This window comes from Ambystoma mexicanum, chromosome 10 (assembly GCF_040938575.1).
Source record: "Ambystoma mexicanum isolate Mex_15411 chromosome 10, UKY_AmexF1_1, whole genome shotgun sequence".
NCBI classification, from domain to species: domain Eukaryota; kingdom Metazoa; phylum Chordata; class Amphibia; order Caudata; family Ambystomatidae; genus Ambystoma; species Ambystoma mexicanum.
In genome coordinates, this window is record NC_090932.1 from 480,279,552 (window position 1) to 480,307,381 (window position 27,830).

Sequence of the window (27,830 nt, forward strand, 5' to 3'; positions counted from 1 at the left end):
GGAATTTGTTTTGCTTATTTCGGCCTCTGATTGATGTTCTGCTGCATTGCTTAGAGACATTTGTACAAGTAGGTAAAATAAACACTGAGCATGGACAATTGAATGTGATGATGTTTTATTTGAAAATGTAAGCATAGTTATAAAACTTATTTAAAAAAATGGATGCTAATCATTAATCTAACATTCAAATCCTTCTCTTCCCTTGGTGCTTTGTGTATGCTGCAGATTGTACCAACTTGCACATTGCCATGTGCTTGACCTCAGAGCCTTTGAGGAAGCAGAGGTGGGAGGGATTGTGGGAAGTGATGGCAGGGAGGGCATGAGAAATACACAATGAAAGACTGAAAATCATTCAACGAGTCAACTGTATATATGCTGATTTGAATTTGTATTTTTCTTTTGAAGTTGTGTTATAAGGTTATATTTAACCAATAGAACACAATAAAAAAACGTCTACAGTAGTTGAGAAACAGGTCTTTGGAGATGCAATTTCAGTACACGCAAAGTGTCACACATTTCTTTGTTTGTCTTATTGATTTTTTTAAGAATAGTGAAACATAGCCATAAAACATCAATAATGAGTAACATTCATGTATGAAAAAGATTAAGCATACACACATAATATCAGATGATTACAAGAAGAAACGAGGCATATGTGTATACTATTCTAGAAGTATCACATTTTAGATAGGCGACAATACACAAATAGAACAGAGGCAGACAAAAGAAGGGGGAGGGGAGAAAACACGATAATATGATACAAGGACAACACTATTTAAGAAAAAGAGGCATCAGTAGAAAGGAAGTAAAAAAACAAGTTCCACTTCAATTCATTTTTACGCAGTAGACAAAGGGAAGAGGCAATAAATACTTCTAATCTGTGAATGTTACATAAATTAATATGGACAAGATTTTTGCAATTGGCAGTCATAGTTTGGATAGCCACCAAGATGAACAATAGCCAACAAATGACAAGTATTAACTCTAATATGTGTTGCAAAGGTGCACTCCCAAATAGAAGAAATGCAAAATTAAATTCAACTTATATTTTGAATATGAGTTTCAGAGTGTGGCAAACATGTTCTCAAAATGTTTGATCAACCTTACACTCCATACACATATGCTTGAATGCCTTGAGCAACAGTTCAACTCCAGTACTTGTCATTTTGAGTGATCTTACATTTAAAGAGCATAGTGGGAGTAAATAGAAAACCTGTGATGAAAGAAGTATAGTGTTTGAGTCAAACTGGCAGATGTGGTAATCGAAGAGATGTTCTTTGAAACAAGAGGCCAGCTATTATCTTCATTGGTTAAAGTACAATCCTGTTGCCAAGATAACTGCACCCGCACTGAGGATCGAAGGCATGTCTCATGGAAAGAGTTTTGTAAATCATTGAAGCAGTAAAATGGAGATGATGCATATGCTGTGGTCTTTCATCACTAGAAGATACCCCTGACTGTAAGGTCTCAAGGTTATCCACCCAAGCTTTAATCAAAATAGAACATTGATACCAAAAGGATGCTGGAGTAGAAAATTTCACTCTGAATTCATTAAAGGTAGGTGGTATCCCCTGATTAAATCACTGATATGAATATTTAACACCTTTATAGAGCTAAGCTTTCAAGAAAACCCTATTGCCATGTACCGATATCAAGTAATTGAACTAAAGATATTGAGAGTCAAATTGGCATGAACCTGCAGTTTATAAGTACATTCTAATATGTTTGGCGGAAATAATAACATGTGTGCATTTAATAAATGTGTTCCCCCTCATAAACATATAACAATATGTCATTATTCTCTAAGTGTAACCACTCTGGTGCATTGGTGTATTTAATAGATACAAACCATATTTGAGCTTGTTTTAACATAAATGAAGAGTGATATTTTTATAAATCAGGGAACCCTACAACCTCTTTCTGAGCAGATGTCTTAAGTTTAACCAGTGAGATTCTATGTTTTTTCTTATCACATAAACATTTAGCTAGACACAAATCAATTGATTCATAAAATTTGGAGGGAAGAGGATGAGAAGCAAATATAGGAAGTAAAAGACAATTGGAGATATCATAATTTTTAGTGTCTCAAGATGACCCCACCAGGGCAAATATAATGGGGACCATAACTCAGTAAGATCTCTAATTCTAGACAGCATTAATAATATATTTTGCTGAAGAGGAAATATGTATGCACAAATATGTAATCCCTTTGGGTACCATTGCATACCATAAGGTTGATGTGGTGTTTAGAGCAATAAAGACTGAGGGGTAATACCTCTGATTTATCTATGTTTAACTTGCAGCCAGAAGCTAATGAAAAGCATGTTATTGTGGCCAGCAGAGTCTGTAAACTAGAATTGGGATTTTTGAGGAGTAAAAGGACATCACCTGCCTGAGCGGCTCATTTAATTTGCACATCCCCGGAGTTAATGCCCTGTATTGTTGGGCCAAATCTAATGGTCTCCGGAAATGGCTCAATGGATAAGATAAATAGAATGCGAGAAAGGGAAAACCTTTGTCCAGGACTTCTAAACAGAGGAAAGTATGATATGTGTCCATGGATAAAAAAATAGCCATTTTCGGTTTTGAATATAGCACTTTAATCATGGATAATAAATCCCACTCCACCCTATTGAATGTTTTTTTCTGCATTGACAGCTGTAGTTGCATAGGGGTCTATTGAATTATCAAACATAAATCAAATATTCAAAAATAGTCTTAAGTTAGAGGAAGACAATCCACCCTTTACATAGTCCACTTGATCACTTTTGATTAAATTAGGTAAGAATGGAAGAAGTCGATTGGCTAGAATCTTAGCAAAAATGTTACAATCAGAATTGATAATGGAAATAGGTCAGTAGCTTTGAGGGGGATCATGATCCTTATTAGGCTTTGGGAATACAATTAGCATGGCTTCCAAAAGGGTTCCTTCAGATTTACACTGTGCATCAAAATGAGTAAAGAGTTCATGCAATTAAGGTGCTAGTCAATCTTTGACATGTGTAAATAAATCAATGGATAACCCATCTGGGCATGCAGCTTTACCTTTTTTAAGGTCCTGAATTGCTTTATGAATTTCACTTTGAGTAATTGGATTATTTAACAAGCTCAAATCTAGTGAAGGCTAAGTGGATTGAGATAGGTGCTTAAGGAAATCTTGGCAATAATGATTGCTTTGGTTTGATTAATTTCTGTTAGAATTTAGAACAATATCAATAATATATTTATCGAAAAATGTTCTGTTGCCCAAAGTATCCTAAACCATTGCAACTCTTGCTCTTTCTTTTTTAATGTTAATCTAAGAGGCAAGTGATTTTTACTTTTGAGTAATTGATATATTCTAGCTTTATTCTTTAAAAATGTAGCACATGAATACTCCAAAGTTAATTTATTATACGTAACTCTCAATTGTATGATGTTGCTACAGACTGTCTGAGTAGGCTTTTGAGTGTACTGCCTTTCAAGGGTTTTCAATTGTTTTAGGATTGTTTCTGATTCCTGTTTAATTTCTCCCTTTTCCTATCCACATATGCGAAAAGTTGTCCTCTTAATAGGTCCTTATAACAGTCCCAATGTTTTTGATGGAAGTATCTTCACTCTTATTATAAGTGAAAAAAATGATGATGTGCATTAGTAAGGAACTGTGTGAACAATTAATCTTTTAACAAAGCAGAATTAAATCTCCATCTATTTGAGTTATACTAATTGTGCTGTTGTCTAACAGGCTTGTAGACATGGATTTAGCAAAAAGATTATAATCAGTTCTAGAGAAACAATCGTGTGGGCTGGAATAAAAAGTAAACTCTAAGGGGCTGATTCATGGAATTATTTGCACCAAAAAAACGGGGATTTGTGTGCCATTCTGCCCTCAAATCCCCATTTGTTAAACAGGGATTTGTGGGCAGAATGGCGGCCAAATCCCTGTTTTTCAGTGCAAATAATTCCATGGATCAGCCCCTCAATCTGAGGGATGAGTTGTGCACCAAGCATCAATTAGGCCCAATTCAGAGATAAAGTACACTAATTGTTTGTGTGATTTAAAGTTCTTAAATCGCACCATGACTTCCTGTCAAGAAATGGGTCCATGATTTTGTTACAATCCCCACACACAATACGGTTATGAATACTGGATTGGAATAAATAGTCTTTCAAGTGCAACCATAAGGAAGGGTCAGATGAGGTAGGTCTGTATACATTCAGTATTGTATATTCACCTAAATCAATGAGAATTTTGAGAAATAGCCATCTACCATACTCATATAAATCAGAGCTTTATTAATTAAGGTAATAACACATTTGTTCTACCCATGTGTTGCACTAGTAAATGCTTGGCCTACACATAACCTCTTTAGTGTATCATCTTCAGCTTCTGACAGGTGAATTTCCTGAATACAAGCGAAGTGTGGTTTTGTTCTATTCAAATAGGAAAGTACTGTTTGCTTTTTATAGGATTATGTAAACCTTTAACATTCCAGGAGAATATATTCAACAACATCGGAGCAAAACACTGTAAACATAAGAAACATGTTGATTAGTTATTAAAGTACAAGGAATCATCAAGGGAATAGCATCAAAACCTATCACAGAAAGAACTCTGTTTATGATGCACAGTTAGATTATCTGAAGGGAAGAGAATGTAACAAGAGAGGAAACAAAAGGGAAAAGAGGAGACAAACAAAGTCGATACAAATTTAAGCCATGGTAAATCGCAACTTTCAACTAATAATACCAACGTGGCTAACTGGAAACAGCCACACCAATTCATGTTGACCAGTAGAACTGTAAAGGTGGAGAGAGATGAGATGAGACTAGTCCCTGCTCCAGTCAATGAAACCATAGATCACAGAAATGATGGTCTCATACCAAGAAAATGTTACCAAGATGCTTACGTGGATGGAGGAGAAGTGTCCATGGGCCTAATTTCAAGTACACCAGTCCAGAGTTAACGCCGCCGGTAAAACCATACCGGCACCGTTTCCACGTCCGCCCAATCATGACCCGCGACCCCGGAAATAGCACCTCCCCCAACCGCCACCGCGGAGTTAAGGGTCCCATAAAGACCACCTGCACGAAAACCCCTCCGTTACCGGCAATGCGAAACACCGCAAGCATCACAACTAGCGCAGACACGGAAACACCGCCAGAAAAATGGCGTTAAAACCGTGATCACGGTGGCGGTACCACCGCCACCACGAACATGACGTTAAACAGTGCCTGCTGAACTGAATCAGGGCACAGGTGCACCAAATCAGCCCAGCTGGACCCAGCAGCACACTGGGAGACTACAAAAGTGCCACACCCAGCCCAACACAACACAGGACCATGCAGGCAGCAGCTCAAGTAGCACTTGGACTGGGCCTACTCAACCAACAGGCAGCACTGCACATGATGGTAGTAATGGTGCAGAGGAGGAGGCGGAGGCGGAGAGGCGCAGGCGCCAACCAGCCAACCCTGCACCTATGGCAAAACCCATGGTCCAGCCGGCACAACCCCACAGGCAGCCTGCAATACCATGCATCAGGGCCTCACCCTGGAACCTTACCCCAGGACAGATTCACACACTATACCGGCTGGACCGTCCAACAATCCTGTACATCACTGCCATGATTGAAGACAACATCAGCAGCCACATAGACACCCCCACTGCCATCCCCCCTCCTGAAGGTTGTGTCTGTGCTGCATTTCCTTGGCACTGGCACCTATCAACACACAGTCGGTGAGCTGCACGGCATATCACAACCCTGTTTTTCAAAAATCCTGGTACATGTACTGGATGCCCTGTTGCGCCATGTGTCGGAACACATAGCCCTACCCCGTACCCTCCCCGAGGTCATTGCCACCAAGTTGGCCTTCCATGCCATAGCAGGCATGCCAAATTGCATAGATGCAGTTGACTGCACCCACATTGAGCTGACAGTACCACGTGCAATTGAGATGGTGTTCCGCAATAGGAAACAGTATCACTCGTTGAAAGTACAGATGGTATGTGATGCCAGGCTACTGATTACACACGCTGCGCACGTTTCCCAGGCTCAACACATGACTCAATGGCACTGTGGAATTCCACGTTGCCACGGTACATGGAATGCTGGACAAACCACATGGCTATTAGGTGAGTACAGCTGACAATGCTCCGACCCTTTTGAAGTGGTGTGTGTGTGTCTCCAGGCCAATGAGCAATGTGAGTGTGCTGCTGTGACCGCACATGCATCACCCCCCCTGCCATCAACCAAATAGACAGCGGATCCCAAACATCACAAAGGAAGACATGACATGTCAACACAGTGTGCCTGTACACCCCCTGCCACATGAAACACACAGGGCGATACTGTCACTGTCCCATACACCTGTACCACTGTAACACCCACCCACAAATGGAACGCTGCCCTCCCAATGCACATGATGCCTGTAAATGAGACGTCCTGCATTAACTACTTCATTACAGTGGAGTGACTCTGCCATGTGTGCATATCACTGCACTATGCCATACTCACAATCAAATGTCACCCGCAGGGCAGACTACACATGCACGTAAATGTGTAGGTCAATATCCATTTGGCTACATCCACCTTGATGGCCAATAAACACTTCCAACCACTGCATGGCACACATGCATGAATGAACAATGATACAAGATAGCACAGCATCAGATGAAGACATGATACCACAAACACTGACATGCCCCCTCATCTACATCCCATGTAGGTGATGCTGGATATGCACTCACGCCATGGATGATGACACCTGTACGGAGACCAAGGAACAGGCATGAAGAGGCGTGCAATAGGGCACATGTCCGCACACGTGAAATGCTTGAGAGGACATTCAGACTGCTGAAGGCCCGGTTGCGCTGTTTGAGCAGATCTGGCAGATCACTGCTGTACAGCCCAGTGAAGACGGGTAAAATCACGCTCGTATGTGCCATGATGCACAATCTCTGCCTGCGCAGGAACATCCCAATGCCCCCAGACGCAGATGAAGAAGATGGGGATGGAGATGGGGATGGGGATGGGATGGCACCACCTCCCCCTGGTGGTCCACTTGATGGCCAAAGAGCATGGGATGAACTGATTTGCATTTACTTTTGAGACACAGAACATTCACAGCAATGCATGGACATGGTGATGACAATAAATGATTTGTTGTACTGCAAATTAAATGATAGATGTCCACACATGTATGTTTTGATTTCAAATGATGTTATATTGATGAATTAACAACAGGGAAGGAGGTGCAATGGTTAGGGAAGCTGTACACCCATGCCCACCCACCACCCAAACGTACCCACCCCCACCCAGGCCCCAATGTTCAAACACCCAAAACAACCTCCCTCACCACCCAAACGTACCCACCCCTCACACGCTTCAAGTCCACGTGTGTCCTGCAGTCCCCCACACACATGCCATCACTTCCGTGTGTGCTTCTGTGCCTGTGCATCCTTGCCCGAGAGCCCCGTTAGCCGACTCGAGCGCCTCCTTGGACTGGCAGTAGTGGAGCTGGATGGGGTGGTGGTATTGGATGGTACAGAATCAGGTATAGATGGCATACGTGCAATATTTGCCTGTTGCCCAATCAACATGGACTCTATGAGCCTGGTGGTGTTGTCATTACCCTCCCGCACATGGCGTGCCAGGGTGACAATAGTGCTGGCAAAGCGTTCAATGGACCTTGATAGGTGACGCACTGACGTGCTTTAGCACTCCCTCTGCAGCCTAGATTCCTTGAGCTGCCTCTCCACCAGCTGGGTGAGGGTAGCCTGCTGCTCCTCCATCCGCTGCATGCGGGAATTAAGCTCTGCCATAGATGGGGTGGGTGACCTCATGGGACTTCGGAGTGATGTGGGGCTAAACTCCAGCTGATGGAAGGATCCCAGGTCATCAAATGTGGGCATCTCCCCCTGTGGCCCAGTATCAGAGTGCTCTTCCGGGGCACTGTTGTCACTACAGGCCACCTCCTCTGCAGTGCAGCTGCCTCCTGTGTTGGTTTGGGTGGGCATGATGGGTTCCCGTGACACCTGTGTTGCCTCAGGCAGCGCGGAGATGCTGGGGATGTCGGTGGTGGTGGCTGGCACATTTGTTGCAGTTGGTTCTGGGGCAGAGATGCCAAACTGCTGGCAGCATCCACTTGTGCAGGGGGCAGTGGCTTGGACACGTGCCGGTGCAGATTGCCTGGCCAGAGGACATGCAATAAGTGTTGTGGTGGTGGCTGATGGGTGCATCACATGCTTCATACAGGTTGATCATTCAATAGTGTTAGTTACATGCATCTGATTGCTGGGGGTATGCATTGTTGTGATATTGGTTGCCATATGGATCATGATGGGTCCTTTGGCTCAGACATGCACTGCTTGGGGGGGGGGTTGTTAATGGGTCCTTTGGCCCAGTCAAGCACTGCTTGGGGGGGGGGGGGTTGTTAACCTCTTAAATGCCACCGACGAGCCGGCTCGTCGGTAAAAACCGCTCCAGGTTGCCACCGACGAGCCGGCTCGTCGGTGGCACTTAAGGGGTTAATGACGGGGGAAATGTTGGGCGGGTTTTGCGGTGGGTACCGCGATTTAAAAAAAAAACCTGTGGCACTGGGGGGGGACAACAATGGCACTTAAAGGGTTAATGGCTCCTTTGGCCCAGTCATGCACTGCTTGGGGGGGTGGGGTTGTTGATGGGTCCTTTGGCCCAGTCATGCTATCAACATATTCTCATGTGGCATTCATGTTTCACCACTTACCAGCATCTGCAGGTGGGCTCACTCCTGCCTCAGCCTCCCCGATCCCATGGATGTCCTCAAGGTGGAGGACACTGCTGCAAAGCTCCTCCCATGCTTGCAGCCTCAGTGGGGAAGGGGGTCCTCCACCTATCCCACTGCTGCGTTGGTGGTGTGTGGAGATTAGGTTCCGAACACTCAGCCTGAGGTCGTCCCACCGCTTGTGGCAGTCCTTGACGCTCCTCACAGTCACGCCCACAGCGGTGCACTTGCGTGCTGCTTCCGCCCACACTTCCTTCCTCCGCTGCTGTGTGGCACGCCGTTGATCGGCACTGAACAGCATCTCTGCATGCTCCACTATATGCTCCACCAGAACAGTTAGCTCCGCCTCACTAAAGCGCTGTTTGCGCTGCCTCTGAGCTGGAATCCTGGCAGACATGCTGGTGGTCCCTTTTGCCTTCTCACAGTGTGGATTCTGCTTGTGCTGACTCTGGATGGCAATGGATTGCGCTTTATATGATGGCCGCCTCTCTGTTTCCTGTTTTGGCGATCATGGTATTTCCGGTTCCGGGTCCGTGGTGACGGAGGCGGACACGGGTTTTGCGCTACTTGTGGCAGCGCTATGTCCATTTCCGTGGCTTTTTCCGTGATGGCGGTAACAACGTTTCCGCGTCCGTGTGGTGCGCGCGACCGACAGCACGTAATCGGACGGTCTTTCCGCAACCTTGCGGACATTGAAACTTTGTTACTGCCGTCACGGAATCACTGCGGTCCAAACCTGACAGGTTGTAATGAGGCCCCATGTCTTCCACCTCATGGATTTGAATGAAATGTCTTACTTCTCTTGGATTTTCACACATAGACGTGAGACCTTAAGGGTGATTTTCATAACTCCCGGATGGATAATGGCAAATCTAGCGTTCAATTGTCTCAGGGCAGGTCTGAGTGCAGGTAGCTCCTTTCTTCTTGTACCATTAGAATTGGAAACATCTTGGTAAATGTAAATCTTTTGGCCATCCCATATTAGTTGTTTAGTTTGTTTTACTTCATTTAGAATGTCAAGAATGTGAATATTATCCAACAAGGTGAAGATTAGAGTCCTGGAGGAGCTACCCTCATTGTGTAATGAGTTAGTAGGATTATCTTTTCCTCACCTTCAGCCAAGCCTCATATTTGAAGATTGTTTCTCCTTTCTATATTTTCATGGTTTTCCAACTGCTTCTGTAAGTACTTGACTGTAAGTATTTGACTGTTGACTCTAGTACATGCTCTCTACTGGTAACATCTTCTGCATCACCAATCTTTATTCAAACAATGACCATTTGTCATCTAATTGCAGTTTAGAATTGGTGGCTACCATTAAGGTCTTCAATGCCTGACGTTCCATGAAGATAGTCTTCATGGGTGGCTTTGAGAAATTCTTCATTTGGCGGCGGAGAATCACTTTTACGGCGCCTACATGTGTTGGATGTAGCAGGAGCAGCCTAATTATTTTGGCATTTTTTTGAGGATGCCATAGTGTAATTGATGTGCCTCAATAAATAAAGCCAGTTCATTCTTTTAATAAAGTAACCATAGTTTTAGCAGATTTGGAATAGTTAACAAACATAGTGGGTTGAGCGCTCGCTGCTGCGATCTAAGCGTGATCTGCAGGTCGCAGGTACGAATCCCGGCAAGGCCAACTCAGCCTTTCATCCTTCCCGAGGTCGATAAATGAGCACAAATGTATGAAATATGTGCTATGTAAAGCGCTTTGGATTAAGGCGCTATATAAATAACACATCATTATCATTCTCATTATATAGAAATTAGTGGTTATAAGAGTGTATAATTCCTGCTCAGTCGGGAGTTATGACATAGTACCCCAAAAACGCCACTTAAGAGAGATATATGTTGTTACACTTGTTAAGCTGAGAAGAATAAATAACCTCTTGTCGTAGAGGGTGAAGTATTGTTGTTCGTTCAGCTACCGTTTTACATCCGTGGGCTCTCCACAGTAAGTGTGTTAACCCTCTGAGGAGAAAGCAGCCTTCGGAGCAACAGCTTGCTGCCACCACCTTTCCCGCATCTGCACAACCACCCGCTGCCCCAACTGACTCCTAGAAGGTATCAGACAACATTTTTGTAGTAATAGCTTGTTCCTCACCCTAAATATGCGAAAAATATATATCCTGGAAATCAAATATAAAGCCTCTAAACACCTTATAGGAGTGGAGAAACATAGCTAAGCCACCATCTCATTCAGCACTAGGCCACAATCCCCCAAGCCAACACACTTTAAGGTATTTACATTTAGAAAGAGGGCAAGCCCAGTTGGATGAAGATGATGCTTAAGTATTAACAGGAAAGTGGTGAGTTTTTATACCCCATAACCCTCATAATTTTACAAAACCTGCCTAAACTTAAATGGATGGCAGCAGGGCATTTCAAAGAATAGAAACCTGGGCATGAACATATTTGTCATTCTATCTTTTCTGTCTTGTCTTGAAGACATGAAATATGTCCAGGATAGTTGACCACAATTGTCTGGAGGTTTGTTGGAGGTGAATAATCATCTTTTAAAGTGGCTATATATGAATTTTAGGACCATTAAGGTGGTCTTGGGGCGGGATATTCAAGGCCTATAATGATGACAGTATATTTCTGTGGTAAACAACGCTAAATATGAGTTGAGAAGTATTATTTTAGACCCTTTGAAGTGTCTAAAGAGATTTTTCAAGACATCAAGTGTAAATGCTGTTGCAGTAGTATAATTGTAAAGAGAGCACAACAGAAACTAGTTATAATGTGTTTTTGAGGTTCTTAAAGGGAATTATCACTTTCAACATGTGTGTATGGTGAAATCCAAACATCTGTGATCTGGGAGAGATTATTGATAGAGACCACTATCTAAGAAATCAAATGCATTCAGTCACTAACAATGGAGTTTGTGAATGAATGAATTAAGCAATGACATTAAGTTGCAATCAGTCATTTCTGGCAGACTGCAGAGTTTTCAAGGGGTTACATGGATGGCAGAACTTGCCAGATCAGAGAAGGGTAGTGGAGAAAGATCTACTGAGTCAATCATGAGGATTTCTTGAACGCCCACGTATGCACAAGCAAATTGTAGGCATCCAGTGATGAATGTCAGTTATTTTTCCATAAAGTGGTTGACCCGAGATGCCTCTTGATCCGCTTGGTTTGCTTCCTCTCTCTTTTTTCAATCCTTTAATCAATACGCTAGGGAACCGACCGGAACCCCTTAACCTTTCCCTTTAGTGCCTCCTTACATATCAAGGTAATCTCCTCATTTGGGTTCTCATATCACACCTTTACAGTTGACACCAAATGTTATTCTCCTTTCCTGTCTTCAACCGTGAACTCTCTTCAAGGACTTCTGGCTGCCTCTCAGCCCTCTGTCACTGAATGACACATCACCATCTTTTGTTCAACTCCTCTAAGACCAAAGTTGTATATCTTACAGCAAACAATGCCAGTACCTTTCTCCCCTCATCAGTATCTTTTACTCCCTACCTCCCTATCACAACCATAAAGGATCCCAACCTTTGGATAAACTTGTAATATATAAGGAATATCATATCTTCCCTCACAAACTATGCAACCAAAACATTTGTTTATACTCTGGGATTATTGTTCAATGCTCCTTGTGTTCAATCCTACCCTTTTTTGCAAGCCAAAACAATGATCACCATAGTAAATCATATTCTTTATAATCTCCACAGACATTCTTCTACTTCCCCCATAAAGTCTCCATGCCAGCTGGTACTCTATGGACAACTGCTCATTGTTCAAATTCCTTTCAATTTTCTGTAAATATATCCACAGACTACCCACACATAATGGGCTGCATCCCACTCCTGCTACTCTCCTCTTGCAGCCTACATTCTTGGGCCCTTCTTAATCTTTGTAATGCTCTCTCAGCATGTTCCTCCTCTTGGTTATGCTTTTTTCTGTCCTCATTCACTGCCATTGGAATTCCCTATTCCGAAATCAAATTCACCACTAACTATATGCTTTCAATAGGCCCTCAGAGTACATACCCTTCTCCTTGAAGGCGTTCCCACTCTATAGCGTATGATTCTTGCCTATGTGTGAACTCATACGTTTTACATATGTTGATATCTCCCTGTTAACAGCACTCAGTGTTCTTATATTGTCTGACCCTAATTAGATGTCATATGGGTACCTATCATCATCATATGGTTCACTTTCTATTAATCTTCTAATTCTATTTTAATGCAGACACTATTAGAATGCCCTGGTAACCCTATCTTTGTCTGTGCATATTTCCTTTAAGAATACTATATCCTCATCTATAAATACAGCAGTGAAGTCAACCAGTAGCTTTTGGTCTAATTAGAATGGTGAAAACAAGCCCAATGTGGTGAGTGTCCCCCGCCGTGGTGGAAGTTATGATCTTTAGTGCTTAAGTAACTTGTCATTTGGGCACATTGCTCTTAACCAAAGGACTCGCAGGGTATACCCCAGCAGCTGGGCGAGCAACATCGGTGTGTCAATGTTTATTTAACTACAAACATTCAGAATGTTAAGAGCAACACCTAAAATAATAATTTAAAAAAGACGGATATAGAAGGGATGTGGGTCACATGTCAAAAAAGGAAATTGAGTGTTTGGTATTATTATTTAAACAACACAAAATGTTCGTATAGTTATTTGTTAATATTGATGTCCCAATTGTACCATAGATGTACACTATAATTGGTCAAGCTTGTGTAGAAGTGAGGGTGGGTTTTTATAAACTGGCAAAAAGTCTTATGTTATGGCTTAGTATTCCATTATTCCGTGACCAGTAGGTTGGCACCATTGTAGGTCAGACATCAACAAGTTTGTTAGACAAATAACTTCCTCAATTTTTAGCAACATCTCCATGTGGTTTCATGCCACGTTATGTTATCTATCACTGGCAGACGCCTCGCACATTCCTGTTCTCTCAAAGACAATGGGCCTAAATACAAGTTTAATGGTGCAGGAAAAAAGTGGTTGTAATTCCCTTAACACCACTTTTCCCACACCGCCAAATTATAATTTTTGATAGATTTACCACCATCAGAAATATTCTGATTTTCGGAGCAAAAGTGGCAGATTCATCTCCATCTTGTTGCTGGAGGTAAATCCTCCACTTTACCAAGAGTATTGGAGGATTTACTGTGCATTATTTTCACTGTACCGGGTCCCGGTAATGGTAATTAAGTTTGCCGGAATACCGGCAAACACTTAATGAGACCCAATGTAATGACTTCTCGTTATGGTATTTATATTGGCGATTACCTTGGTGGTCAATATTCAATGCTCATTACTTTTTTCTGTTTTCCATTTTTATCGATTTCCTTTAAAAAACTGAATAACAATTTTTTGACGTTTTGAGGAACTGTCATTTCTTTATTGGAGAACACATATCCTGGTTTCCTAGAGAACAAAAAGGGATATTACATCAGAGTAGCAGTGATAGAGTCCGATTATGGAAATAAATATGTTTTTATTAGAAGAAGGCTACCTTGGGGTGATCTTGGTCAGGTAATTATCAGGGTAGATAATTGTAGTCTCCAATGACTATACATTTCAAACTCACCTGGAAGCGTGCCACACAGAACGAGTTCAGCAGCATCTTTGAGATGATATCTCACCAAATGCACCTGGGCTGTAATACAAATTGAGTAAAAAAGTGTGGCATGTTGGGTGTGGGGGGGGGATTAAAATGGAGTGTGGGAAGCAGACAGGGGCACCCAAAAATGAGAAGGTTAAACCAAAGCACAGAAAGGCTGGAGAAGGTGCGTAATTAATGGACCCGGTGGACTCAGCCGTTTAACCAACTGTGAAAAGAGAAAGGTATGGCAGGCACACAGGTAGATGCTGGAGGGCTGGCAATCAGGGCTTTCTTAACAGTGTTTGGGGGCTGGGGGAAATTGAACAGATTACGTGCCTTATGTCAAATTCAACAGAAGTAACACAGCCAACTCTTTCCTACGACTAGGATTAATTTACTGAAACTAATAATGGTTCAGGGAGAAGGGCAAAGATACACACTACTCTTCTGTCCCTTTAGCCTGTATCATCAAAGCAACATAACCTACGTTCTTTTGCAGTGTATAAAATGTAACTACCAGTTACTATCTACAAGAGAATGCTGTTGAATAGAAAGGCTATAGAGGGATCGGATTAGTATCTTTCTGTCACAAATTATGAGGATATCATTCCTGATGTGCTTACATCATTGTTCATTCCTCCCATTAAGGGATTGTTTTCCATAGGAACGCTGCAGGATGAGAAAAGTATGCTAACTGAAAGGTTTTCTTATTATATCGAACTAAGGGAGAATTAAGGCTCACAAAGAACAAATATAAAACACATGAATGGGTTGGACAATGGGAAATAGACATGGACTATGCAAAGAAATGTGTTTAAACAGAATGCTGAAACAGGTTATGTTGCAGTTATGCTTACAGGTACTTGCATATGGATAGACATCGCTGTAAATGAAAATACACAAAATTATGTCACCGGGAGTGAGCTCAGTATTTGTCAACAGACAATGACCATTCATTTGCATATACACAGTTATTTACTCTTTATGTTAAACGATGAGAGTGGCTTTTTGGAAAATCATACACTGCCAACTGAATCGCAATCAAGAACTAGCAATTTTGGCAGATATGGCCCAATAAGAGAAAATAATTTGCACACGGTCACACAATTTAGTTAAGTAACAATGCTGGGATTGGAGCCCAATCTGCAATTTGGGCACTTGACCATACATCTTCTCAGCATCAGTCCAATTGTTAGGAATAAATAATAATACAAACTGACATATATATATATAACTCATTATAGAAATATGTTAAAGATTCTGCAGAGTCCTAAGACAATCTGAAGTTCTTAAAGAGCAAAATACATTACATAAATGTGCTTGACAGTTTAGAAAGTGGGCAAGACGTGTAATTGCCTTGAGAGTAAGATAAACATTTCAGTAGCCATTTGGAGCTGGGTGAGCACTTTCAGATGCAAAAGCCAGGGTGCCTCCACCACATCATTTATTATCACACACACATTATTGCCGATGTTAGGGACTCCAGCTGCATGTTGTTACTTAGATAAATAGCTAACCACTAATTGAAGAAAGGAGGATGAAGATGTGAAGCCAGGAGGGTGAAGATGTCAAAACGTGTATTTGGCAGCTATAATCCTAATGAAAAGGGCAGTGGCAGACAAACTACTACCCACATTTCCCACCAAGTATTGCTACTTCATGTATTCTTGTTTCTTACAAGTATGCTGAATTGCTTTCAAATGATGTTTGTTAAGACGGATTTCTGAACTCTGTCCTGGTGGCGCAGAAGTTCAGAAGGCCAACCTAATTACTTGGAACAGGGTAACCTCTGGACAAGCCAGACCAATCAAGGTAGCGATCGCGGCGGTCAAGACTAGGTCTCAAGAGGGGTGAGGGTGACTGAAAGCCCGCAGTGAGCACACAAAGCAAGAGCGCTTACAAACTACTCCAAACAGTTGTTTATATCAAACATAGATACACATTTATTATAAGGCCTTGGAACTAATAACCACAGTAAAAGCAGCAATATACAACGATATTAAACCAACACATACACTATCCACCCAATATATATACAGAATACACAGTTTCACAGCATTAGCAGCACGAAATATGTTATCCACCTGCAGGGGAAGGAAAACAGGCAGTGCGAACCAATGCGTGTGATATGTCCGCCTTCTGAGGCCCCTAACTGGATGGTAGTCCAATCCCTACGAAGAGTGGAGCCTAGCGCTCAAAAGTACCTGCACACGCCGGTGCCAATGGGCAGAAGGTGAAGCTCTTCGGAGGACGTTGGACAGCTCTGTAGGGTGCCCTAATGAAGGAGAACACGGTCCGCGACTCTAGCGCAGCCTCCACTGTGAGGCAGAAGTAGGGCGCGAGTACGGACAAGGGGTGCTGTATTTACAGCGGGGAAAAGCAAGGGGCACTGCAGGAGGGCGACCAGATCCTAGCTAATCTACTCACCGGTCCCCGAAGCAAGCAGGCCCGAGCTTCTCCTCGATAGATGCAGCTTCTGGCAGGTTCTGAAGAGCAGGGAACGTCTCGTCGTCGTGCAGAGTAAAAAGACGTCCCGATCGAAGAATCCTGCACAGTTTTGTCGCCACGGCAGGGCAACGGAACGGCCGGGTGTATTCAAGCCAAACGAGCACCGTTCACCTCTAGCTTAGGGTTGCTAAGCAAACGAAGCGTGTGAGCGTGCCCCGGACTCAGAATACCACCCAACCTGTCGGCGATTACAGAGCAGGACTCCTTAGTAAGCTGGTCAGTCAACTGGATGGCCCAGAGACACTTCCGAAGGCTTACGGCAGGAGTTGATGAAGGTGCCGGGAATAGCTGGTCCTGCTATTCCAATAGGTCGAAGCGCCAGTACAGGCCTTCTTGTTCGATCTTAGGTGGAAAGGGCTTCACCGGACGACAGCAATGAGGAGCAGAAGTTCTTCAGGGGGTCACCAGGGATTCCTCGGTCCAGCCTCGTGTTCGCAGGATACTTGGCTCCTGTATCCCTGGGTCCGTAAGAACTCAGGAGATCGACATGGTAGTGGTGTTTCCAGCTCCCTCTTATCCACGGTTCCCTTCGCGCCAAAACGGAGGGGAGCCAATGGGAGATCCGCTCATCAACACACATACCATACGTGGACCAATCACGGACCACGGTGGTCCCAGGCATTCACACCACCCTAGACTCTCTGGCACCCAGGATGTGTATTGGGACCAGACAGCCCAGCCCACATCCTGGGGGCACTCAAACGACATGTAGAAGCCCGCGAAAGCAACCGTGTTTCGCGGGAAACTACATGCCCAATTAAGGAAGGCCCCGGGTCGCCTGACCCGGGGGAAGGTAAAGGGAGCAAGACGGACAGTGGACGAGACAAAGGAGCCTCGTGGTCCGGCCATTTTGGGTAGCCGGGCCACCCTTTTGTGTTCGCGGCAAAAAGGTGCTCAGAACGGCAAAAGGAGCTCAAAATAAACCAAATGATCGCTGCCACCAGCCCAGTCCCTGAATGACTTGCACCGATCCAAAAACCATCCTACAAGAGTGTCTAGGGTCTGTAGAAGGCTAGAGACCCAAGAGAGCTGTAACTTAGCTTACAGTGCCCTCTTGTGTCGTGTTGCACTAAAAATGGCGACACGGTAAAAGAAACTACGGGAAACAGCGTTCCCCGGTACTGACTGTCTTAAGGGCATGTCAGTTTCCCCGTAAGAAAGGAGCGAAAGCCCAGAGGAGTACGGCAGAAGGCTGCACTTCTCTGGCAAAGTCAAGGAAACAGGTTGAAAACAATAGCAAAAAGTTTAGGGGTTGCCACATGGAAGGAAAGTTCCCTACAATTACGAAATCTTTCCTAACAATGTTCTTTAATAGGCATTTTTAGCACATAATTTTGAATTCCGCTTTACCTTAAAAAACACAAGATTACAAGTACCAGAATGCAATTTGATGTGCATCTGAAAGCCAGGTCTGGATAAAGCCACAACTGATATAATTTGTGATCTCTACAAAATGTCTGATGGATTCTACAACTTTTAAGACTTAGACAGATCCAAGAAGAGTATGTGTATTAAAGAGAACTCATTGAAGTTATTATCTGGCCCAGGAAGGCAGCTTGGTTTATGTATAATATGCTTCAGATGCATTACCTTATTCAACCTTATTCAACAATCTCGTCCTCAGAACTGATTATCACGAGGGCATTGACTATCAGCAGACACTTCTTCTTGCCCGTCCTGGCACACCACTGGTGTTGATCACAGAGCAGCAGAAGGGAACTGCAATGACAGAGAAAGGGGGAGAAAAGCTGATATTGGGAAGATAGTCAAGGAGATTACGGCATAATAAGAGCAGGAGGTAGTGAGCAGGAAGGGAGAGAGCGAGGTAGAGAGTGAGTGTGCGAGAGAGGAAGAGTGAGAGAAAGAAAGGGAAAGTGTGAGTGAGTAGATGTGAGAGAGTGCAAGTAATAGGGAGGGTGAGAGAGATACAGAGATAGAGAGAAGCGATTCAATAGGGTAGAGACAAAAGTTAAAGATAATGAAGGTGAATGAGGGCATCAGAATGGAGAGACAAGGAAGACAGGAGGAGTAGGCAAACAGAGGGTAAGGAAAAATAAAGAACAGTGAAAATTAGGCAAAGATGCAGGACTTTACCGGGTTTCCCGGGTGGCTTTGACGCCCCAGGACTAAATCTGTGGGGTGTCCCCAAGGCCAAAGCAGGATGAATCTTTTCGGAACAGTTGAAATACTAATGAGTTATCCTTTTTCTTTTCCATCCAGGTGAGCGCACCCACGCATAGGAGGTCTGATTTTTATTTTTATTTAAATGTATTTATAACGTGCTGGAACATTGGCCCATGGGCATAGAAGCACAGACAATACAATACAATACAACAGGTACAAAATGGGTAATCGTTAAACATTGATCTTCATCATCAAGCAATCAGAGAAAACGGTTAAAAAATGTAGCCAAAACTAACTGAAATAACAATTACATGATGAGGACATGATGTAGGAACTAAACATACTTAGTCCTATACAATCTTTAAATTAGTCATGGAAGATGTAAAATTCACATTTTTACAGAGTCTCCAAAAACAAGAAAAATTATTCTGGCACAAACAATAATGTTACAGTCTTTGATAGCCCCAAAACCCCAGTCAATAACTAGCACCCTACATAAAAGCCTCACATCTTGAGCTCGGACACAACCAGGAACCACTCTACTCTGCAACCAGAACACAACCTTGTTTTTCAGGGCTTCTCTGATTTCATATCTCTCTGGTTTGTCCATATTAACAATAACACGATTCCTACAATCAATAACCAGTTTCCTACTGTCAGGATCACAAATCTCAGGCATTTTAGATAATTTTATGCAAATTTCTTTTTTAAAGGGGCGGTCCGCCACTTTATCTCCAGCGTCCTTAGAATGGGTATATATTTTCCCAGGGGAGGAACTCTTGAACACAAACATTCCAGGGCCCGTCATAGTAACAGACGTAACTGTATCAGCACCTATAGGTTGCTGTTCATTGTTCCCCAACCCAGACATAGGTCCCATATCACAGCCGATTAAATCAGTTGGTTCCAGCAAAACAGGCATATTGAGGAGTGGCCGTGGAACAATCCACTCACTTTGACAGGCAATATCAATGGACAGCGCTTCCGTCTGACAAGCTGTATCAGTCCTTTTTGATGGACTCTGTGGTATGATATTGTCAAAAGACTCTACCCAAAATTGGAAGACCATCATATTATTACATTTGATAAGATCAAAAATGATTCCTTCTTTAATAACCTGCCATATTTTGGGATCCACATGGTCTCAAACAGATCCATTAACATCTACACACGACTGGAAAGACATCTCATTAACCACATTCTCCATGGTCCTCGTAGGAACCTACGTCACAAGAGTTGATAAAAAAACCAGCAGGCAGGAGAGTCCATCAAAAAATACAAACAGGCAGGGAGGCGTATTCTAGATGTACATTTTCCAAGCTCTGTCAATGGTCATTCCAGAAGTACTTAAGGTAAAGCACAGTCTGCGCACCAAGACACAGTAGAGGAAATGAAAGAAATTGGAACATTTTGGTCACCAGGATGTTATATCAGCAGTCTGCCATAATCTGCAAAAAACAGCCTGACCATGGAACAGTATAGGCAAACACCCGCTTCTATATTTAGGTGCACACAGAGACTTCCACAGTCCCTACACGTATGACACCTAATAACAGTCCCAAGTAAACAAAATGCCAATCCACAAGGCAATATTCCACCATGCTTCCAGCCTACGTACGCACCTTATGCACAGTGTAGGAAGAACATTTTTCCTTGAAGCAATGTACGCCATCACCACTCCACACCACCCGGCACCGTGAGGTCGCGACCAAGAGACAGCACCCTGCTGCAACCATTGCTACAATGTTCCTGTATGCTGGGGGTACACCGGTGCTCCAGCCCCCCACTTCAAACCACCACCTCTCCCAGGCTCCCAGCTTCGAGCAATGCTTCACTCCAGTAGACGAAAAGACTGAATATATAGTTTCTTGCTCTGATGTCTTAAACTCATTCGGGCACCCAGATAACATACTACCATAAACAATTTCGTATCAGTTAATAGTTGTACAGTGTCACAGAATGTTCTTTTACATGGAAGGCATTTGGAAAGTTTCTTAGAGCTTTAATTAAAGACTGCAGGGGCCGCTGAATTCTACTCTGTGTTAGTGCTGGTGCAAGAAGCAGGCATTGAAGAATCACAACTGAAGCTTAATAACTGATTACATATCAGTTGTGATGTCCTTTTTTATTACACTGAGTAGTGATGCCACAACTACCCTGTAGTAAAAACCTTTTTTTTACATGCTTTTAATACTGATTTAGCAAGTTGCCATGTCAAACTAATGTATAAGTTTGAACCTTGATAGTCGTTCCCTAGTCAGGTTAGACTTCGTTTTGTTTTTTTACACATTTCATTTTCAGATCATCCATGTGCTCTCTTTACAAGGAAAATGGAAACATTGACATGTCAGATATATTATGAACTGAGATCCATTGAGTACGTTTTGAGGTTAGTCAATTCAATTTGAGAGTTCGTCTTCACAGTTGAAAAGTTGTATGAGACCTTGTCTAAATAGTAGACTTACACTAGAAGTGTTTCTTTCAGTTTGTGTTGTCACTAGAGCTTAATGCACCGACTAAATAAAAGACATACTAAAATGGAGAGTAGTGTGTATTCTAGACTATATATTAATGCTGTGCCTTTCAGCATTTAATAAAAAAGGTTTCCTTTAAGGATGTGATACCAAATGGCTTGTGTAGATTGTATGTATAATGGTCGGCCAATGGTAAACTGATAATTAATTGATTGATCATGATTGCCGATGATAAGTTCTAGCTCTCCGTGCTTTCCAAGAGGACCCGAAATCTGGACGCTTCACTTCTGGCAAATGCAATCACTCAGCAGAATAGAAGAAACCTTGAGCCTGATCCCAGAATTTCAAGCACATGATATGATATGATATGGCATTTATAACGCGCCTATACACAAGTGTTTCAAGGCGCGAAAACATCTAGGAACAACTATTGATTAGCAGGACAGGTTTATGCAATGCACCATCAACAGAGCCTTTGCGACCCACTTTGTACAAGGATTGACCCAATCCAACGTATGTCAATGTCATTCATTCTGCTATCATGCCACATTGAGCCAACTCTAGAAAGATGGAGCAAAACTTTGCTTTTGATGAAGGAAGCTGCTAATCAGATATTCAGGCATTCTGACTCTAAGACCTTGCAGCCTTACGTGAAAGAATTTCAGCCAATGGGCCATCCATTTGGAGACACGTACACTGATAACAGTGTGCCATTCACCAACAGGAAGCCATAGAACCAAGCCTTGAATCCTAGGAAAGCACCCTGAGGAACAGCTTTAAGTTGGAGACCCATCAATATACACACAATGGTATGTTACCGTGTGGGCTGGGTGCCATTCACCAGCTTCATAGGCCCACTGATGCATTGGAATTACCTAATGACATTGTCAGGGCCAAAGCCAAGACCAAACCAAGACAAGGGGTGCAGAGGGGCATGGTGGGGGCTGTGGTGAGTGTACAAGTTGGGTCCAGAAAGCTGTATCCATTTAAAAGGCTGCTGTGCCCCTTTTGCAGAAAAGCAGCCTTCAAAAACTACAGCTCCCAGCAGAAGCAGTCTCCTGCCTACAACTCCCAGCATGCTCGGGGGCGCCACGGGCCAATCAGGAGCCCAGCAGGGTGTGGCACATCAACGCGCATGCGCAAGTCCCGAGGCACGGGGCTTGCGCTTGAGACTTCGGAAGGAGAGGACGTGCAAAGCCCAGCTCCTCCAGAAACAATCGCGAGGGGCCCCGTCCCGCCGGAGAAGCAGTTCGGCCCCTCGCTCCCGCAAGATAAGTCTTTAAACCCATCTTGGGGATCAGAGGGATCGGGGAAGAAGCGCAGGGGGCTTTAGCCCACCTATTCCTAGCCCCTGCGCCTACAGGAAAGATAAGTGGGCGTGTCCTAGGCGCGTCGCTAATCCGCGCTAGCATTAGTAGTGGGGGAAGTGATCCATACGAAACACTAATACGTGTGTTCCCGCCTCCTGGAACCAGGGAAAACTCGGCGCACGGGAGGCGAAAACACATGGGCAAAAGTTACCGCGGCGGTCTGAAGGAAGACCCCTGCGGAAGTTAACACTGGCATTTTTTCCACATCAGGAATAAGTGGAAAGCCCCGAAGAGTGGCGAACTTTGGCACACTCAAAAGCCCGTGGTTTGAGCCCGGGTGGCAGCTAGAATGTTGTGTGTTGGTGTCTGAAGAATGAATGAGAAGGTTATGGGAATGCGGAGGCAACACCCTAACTTGTGTTATTTCCTTTAGCTTCTTGGACCAGCACTGAACATTACGGACCTGCCACAAGACTTGACGGCTTCATCATGGACCGGACACTGAAACCCAGAGCTAAGTTTGCATGCTAAAAAAATGTTAACTAGTTGTGGACAGAGTTAGGTGCATGGCTTAGACTTGTGCATCAGATTGAACAGTGAGGGGGCCTAAGTCTGACTATGTGGAGGTGGTGTGCAAATAGTTACTTGGTACCAAGTACAATCTAAAGTGTGCAACAATCAACCCTTCAATTCCCCGTCCTATCCACAACCTCTACCCAACCCTCAATCCGGTTTCCCTAAAATTCCCCAACCTATCCAATCAACGAGACCCTAACCCTCCTTCCCTGCTCTGGTCCGGGTAGCCTGCGTAAGCTTCGACTTGCAGGTTCCACGACCATAGTGGGGGTGGTTGGTACTGCGTCGCTCCTGCGCCTAGGACCTGAGTGCTCTGACAGAAGCGCAAGCCCACGTATTTTCCAGGCGCCTGAGCGGCACAGCCAACCCTCACAACAAGTCATGGAAGAAATTGCTAAAGCCTTGCAGGATTTGCAAGGGGAGTTAGCCGCATCCAGGCAAGAATATGCAACTCTGTCTGCGCAGGTACGGAGTCTAGCTGCCCAAGCATCGCCCTTACCTGGTCAACCGTCTACCCCGGTACAGGTTCATGTAACCCCGGAAGCCATAGTTCCCCTTGCACCTCCAGAACGATATGCAGGGGATCCGCAAAAATTCTCTACATTTTTGACTCAATGTCGTCTCCACTTTCTCACCAAGGCGTCAGCCTTTCGGTCTGCTCAAGCACGTACTGCCTTCGTGATATCGTACCTTACAGGGGACGCCGCCTCTTGGGCGAATCCTTTGGTTCAAAAGGACGATGCCGTCCTGTATGACTGGGATGAGTTCCTAGGGGAATTTGAGAAAATCTTTAATCGACAGGCGGCTACCCTCTGTAAGGATCGGGAATTGCTGAGTTTAAGGCAAGGCAATAGGGAACTGGTGACTTATGTCACGCAGTTCAACCGGCTAGTGGCAGAAGCCGAATGGCCCAGAGAAAAGAGGATGTCCCTATTTTATCAGGGGTTAAAAGACGAGTTAAAAGATCTTATAGCTCAGGTTGATCCACAGCCAAGAGAGTGTTCGGATATGATAAACTTAGCCTTGCGTCTTGACCACCGCTTGGCGGAAAGGCGAGGCGACAAGAGAAGAGGAGAATCTCGTCCTGTACCACGGTTAGACCAGTTTAAAGGATCTCGTGGGACGGTGGACAAATCTGAGGGGGATGAGCCGATGCAAATCGGGTCCATCCGGGGCCCCCTAACAAAAGAAGAGAAAGAGCAGAGAAGAAAAGACGGGGTCTGTATGTATTGCGGTAAGGCTGGGCATTTCGTTCGCGAATGCCCCGCCAAACCAAAAACCCAGGGAAACGCCTTGGCTCGTCGGTAGTGGGGGTCACCCGGCCGAGCCTAGACAGCAGGGCCCCAATTGCAGGCTATTCGAATCATGGCCCCTATATCACTCTGAAGGGTTGCTTAGAGTTCTTGACAAAAAAGAAACAGGTTACACTGCTAATCGACTCGGGTGCGACTGGCAATTTCATCGATGCCCAGTTCGTGGGTACTTTAGGAATTCCGGTGCAATGTAAACCTGCGTCAGAACTGGTACATGCAGTTGACGATACTCCCCTTAGTTCAGGTCCCGTTACCCATAGTACCTTTGTTATGATCCTTCGGTGTGGAGATGGGCATACAGAAAAGATTGCCTTTGATGTTATTGCCGCCCCGCAATTTGGGCTTATCCTGGGTTTGCCATGGTTAAAGAAACATGACCCTCACATTCAATGGACCTCAGGGTCAATAGACCTGAATTCTCCATATTGCAAAGAACATTGCTTAGAAAAGGCTTTGCCAGACATACGCTCCGTTTGCATTGCTAGCAGTCAACCAGAGGTACGCCCTGAAGATCTGCCCCAAGAGTATGCCGACTTTGTGGATGTGTTTAATAAACAGGCTGCTGAGTCTTTACCTCCACACCGGCCCTTTGATTGCCGGATAGACCTGGAGCCAGGAGCGGTATTACCATGTAGCCGCATCTACGCTTTGACCGAGGCTGAAAATGACCACCTCCGGGAATACATAGCATCAAACCTCAAGAGTGGTTTTATTCGGCACTCCAATTCTCCGGTTTCGTCACCTCTGTTCTTCGTACCGAAGAAGTCTGGGGAGCTCCGGACTTGTATCGATTACCGCGGAGTGAACCGGATAACCATTAAGAACCGTTATCCGCTCCCTCTAATCCCAGTACTTCTTGACCAAGTTAGGAATGCGGTCATCTATACCAAGTTGGACCTTCGAGGCGCATACCACTTGGTACGGGTACGTGAAGGAGACGAGTGGAAGACCGCCTTCCGAACCAAGTTCGGATTGTATGAATATCAGGTCATGCCATTCGGCCTCTGTAACGCCCCCGCCGCCTTTCAACATTTCCTGGATGAGGTACTTCGAGAATATTTAGATGTATGTGCCGTTGTGTACATTGACGACATCCTCATCTATTCCAGTAGTCTCCAGGAACATGTCCAACATGTTCGTGCGGTGTTGCAAAAATTGCGAGAACATCATCTCTACGCAAAGTTAGAAAAGTGCGAGTTTCATCGTACCACTGTGGAGTTCTTAGGTTATTTCTTAACCCCAACCGGCGTACAAATGGACACCAAAAAGGTGCAGGCAATTTTAGATTGGGCACCCCCTGCTAATGTGAAGGATATACAATCCTTTCTAGGGTTTGCAAACTTTTACAGACGCTTTGTTAAGAATTTTTCAGCATTGGTTACTCCAATCACGAAGCTTCTTCGTAAGAGTTGCCCGTTTGTTTGGGATGCCTCAGCCGAACAGGGTTTTAATCAGCTCAAAAAGGCCTTCACCGACGCTCCGGTACTAAAACACCCAGACTTGTCCAGACCGTTTGTGGTTGAAACGGACGCCTCCAGTTATGCTTTGGGGGCCGTTCTGTCCCAAAGGGATCCCATGACGGGTTTATTACATCCAGTGGCCTATTATTCTAGGAAGCTGCTGCCAGCCGAGGTGAATTACATCATCGCAGATCGAGAACTGCTGGCAATAAAGGCAGCATTTTGTGAATGGCGGCACTATCTGATGGGAGCACGTCATACAATAACAGTAATCACGGACCATCGAAACCTACAATTTATCAAAACCGACAAGACCCTGAGCCCGCGTCAGCTGCGTTGGGCCATGTATTTCGCAGAATTCGACTTTACCATCACATATAGGCCCGGAAACAGCAACCAGAAAGCTGACATCTTGTCACGCTATCCCGAGCCGACAATTCGAGAGGGGAAACCTACGCCCCAATCAATAATCCCTCCCGCTCATATTATTGGAGCGACCTCTGATTTCTTTGAAGGAATTCAGAAAGAAATCTCTATGCAAGAACTGCACCATTGGTGCAAACAGGACCCTCGGAACGTAGTTCTTGCAGGGCTTCCCTACCATGCTCATGCTCTGTATTTGCCTACTGCGGCACTCCGGGAAAAGGCCATGTCGTGGTGTCATGATTCATCCCTTGTAGGTCATCCGGGAAGGTCAAAAACACAAGAGCTGGTGCCTAGATATTTCTGGTGGCCAAAGTGGCGACAAGACGTTCAGCAACACATATTGAAGTGTGACACCTGTGCCCGCAATAAGGCCAGTCACCAAAGACCTGCAGGCCTTCTGCGTCCTTTACCAACTCCGGACGTACCATGGCATACTGTAACCATGGACCTCATTGTGGATCTCCCGCCTATACAGGGTTACACGTCAATATTGGTTGTAGTAGATACCTTCTCGAAAATGGCCCATTTTATTCCTTGCAAAGGAGTCCCAACCGCTAGTGCAATTGCAGAACTCTTCCTGCAAAACGTCATTCGCCTACACGGGCTTCCACACCATGTTATCACCGACAGAGGCCCACAATTCATTTCACGATTTTGGCGTGAATTTTGTAGGATCGTTGGGATGGAAGTCCATTTGTCATCCGGGTATCATCCCGAGACGGACGGCCAAACCGAGCGTGTAAATCAAGGGCTCGAGCAATACTTGCGTTGCTTTGCTGCAAGCAGGGAAACCACTTGGGTCCAGCATACTTGGTTAGCTGAACTGGCCTACAATAATGCCTTACACACGTCCACCAAAAAGACTCCCTTTTATTGTCTTTACGGACGACATCCACGTATTCTTCCCGTAGCTGTCCCGTCCTTAGGAGTGGAATTGCCCACACTAGCGGGACAGCGGACTGAAATTGAGCAAGTTTGGAAGGAGGTACAAGGTAATCTCGTTAGAGCAAAAAACTCTTATAAGTATTATGCAAGACAAAAATCGCCGTGCCAGTCCTCCCTATCGTGTGGGTGACAAGGTGTGGCTTTCCACCCGCAATATTCGATTGGATGGTCCCAGGAAATTACAGCCCCGTTATTTAGGCCCATTCCCAATTGAACGAATCGTGAATCCAGTTGCAATTCGATTGGAATTACCCTCCCAAATGAAAATTCATCCCACGTTCCACACGTCCCTGCTAAAACCTGCCCCGCATGGAACTCCAGTTAAAAAAAACCCCCGATAATTGTTCACGGGGAACCTGAATATGAGGTACGTGCAATTTTAAACT

The 27,830-nt window shown here is 44.4% G+C and overlaps 1 protein-coding gene across 4 annotated transcripts in view; it reads right to left on the minus strand.

The window, feature by feature from the left end:
• The window catches only part of LOC138491509 (alpha-1,4-N-acetylglucosaminyltransferase-like), a 674,441-nt gene that overhangs the window by 323,117 nt on the left and 323,494 nt on the right, over positions 1-27,830 (minus strand). For 3 of the 4 annotated variants that reach the window (XM_069618045.1, XM_069618046.1, XM_069618043.1), the window contains one exon: positions 18,407-18,535. The exons of the other annotated variant lie outside the window; for it this stretch is intronic. The gene's annotated coding sequence lies outside the window, so the exon portion shown is untranslated. The remainder of the gene's footprint in view (positions 1-18,406; positions 18,536-27,830) is intronic. 4 annotated transcript variants of the gene reach the window in all.